This window comes from Nanorana parkeri, unplaced genomic scaffold (assembly GCF_000935625.1).
Source record: "Nanorana parkeri isolate BGI_ZX_2015 unplaced genomic scaffold, ASM93562v1 scaffold3906, whole genome shotgun sequence".
Classification (NCBI taxonomy): domain Eukaryota; kingdom Metazoa; phylum Chordata; class Amphibia; order Anura; family Dicroglossidae; genus Nanorana; species Nanorana parkeri.
The window spans coordinates 27,390-29,084 of NW_017310173.1; positions in this window are offsets into that span (position 1 = coordinate 27,390).

Here is a 1,695-nt window from a genome sequence, read left to right on the forward strand (position 1 = left end):
CGTGCATGATCTGGTGGCTGTTGCACCAGAAGTCGAACTTGCCGGGCCGCAGGCGCTCGGGGAGGCGGGCGATGTTGATGATCCCCCCGAGCAGGGCCAGGCCGTCCATGAGGAGGTAGCAGCGCAGCGAGGACGGGTGCCCCGAGCCCAGCCCGGCCCATCGCAGGTAGAAGAAGAAGAAGCGGAAGGCGGCCTGCCAGGCGAAGGAGCAGAAGCGGCTGACGTTGCTGTGCGCGCTGACGGCGCAGTAGATGACGTAGCTGGACAGGGCGGTGTGCGCCAGGAGAGACAAGCTCCGCATGGACGGGTAGCACAGCAGGGTGCAGTAGATGATGGGCAGAGCACCTGCAGGAGGACAAAGACCGACATGAGTAACGTTCCAAATCTCTGCGCTAAAAGGTGAACTTCTCAGCCAATGACTGCGGGAGGTCCTTTCTAGTCACCATAGAGATTGCACTGCCCCCTCCCCCCCTGAAATATAGATAAGTTCTACCATTGGCTCCCCGGCCGCCCAATGAGGCCTCCTCTGTGACCAGAGCACCTCTCCGGCCTGATTAAAGTCGCAGCCAATGCGCACTTCTGTGGCCAGGAAAGGGCACTCTCGTTGGCCAGGAAAGGGCACTCTCGTTGGCCAGAAAAAGTACTCTCGTTGGCCAGGAAAGGGCACTCTCTTTGGCCAGGAAAGGGCACTCTCTTTGGCCAGGAAAGGGCACTCTCTTTGGCCAGGAAAGGGCACTCTCTTTGGCCAGGAAAGGGCACTCTCGTTGGCCAGGAAGGGGCACTCTCTTTGGCCAGGAAAGGGCACTCTCTTTGGCCAGGAAAGGGCACTCTCTTTGGCCAGGAAAGGGCACTCTCTTTGGCCAGGAAAGGGCACTCTCTTTGGCCAGGAAAGGGCACTCTCGTTGGCCAGGAAAGGGCACTCTCGTTGGCCAGGAAAGGGCACTCTCGTTGGCCAGGAAAGGGCACTCTCGTTGGCCAGGAAAGGGCACTCTCGTTGGCCAAGAAAAGTACTCTCGTTGGCCAGGAAAGGGCACTCTCGTTGGCCAGGAAAGGGCACTCTCGTTGGCCAGGAAAGGGCACTTTCGTTGGCCAAGAAAAGTACTCTCGTTGGCCAGGAAAGGGCACTCTAGTTGGCCAGGAAAGGGCACTTTCGTTGGCCAGGAAAGGGCACTTTCGTTGGCCAGGAAAGACGCTCTCGTTGGCCAGGAAGGGGCACTCTCGTTGGCCAAGAAAAGTACTCTGGTTGGCCAGGAAAGGGCACTCTTGTTGGCCAGGAAAGGGCACTCTTGTTGGCCAGGAAGGACGCTCTCGTTGGCCAGGAAGGACGCTCTCGTTGGCCAGGAAGGACGCTCTCGTTGGCCAGGAAGGGGCACTCTCGTTGGCCAGGAAGGGGCACTCTCGTTGGCCAAGAAAAGTACTCTCGTTGGCCAGGAAAGGGCACTCTCGTTGGCCAGGAAAAGTACTCTCGTTGGCCAGGAAGGACGCTCTCGTTGGCCAGGAAGGACGCTCTCGTTGGCCAAGAAAAGTACTCTCGTTGGCCAGGAAGGACGCTCTCATTGGCCAGGAAAGGGCACTCTCGTTGGCCAGGAAAGGGCACTCTCGTTGGCCAGGAAGGGACACTCGTTGGCAAGGAAAAGTACTCTGGTTGGCCAGAAAAGGGCACTCTGGTTGGCCAGGAAAGGGCACTTTCGTTGG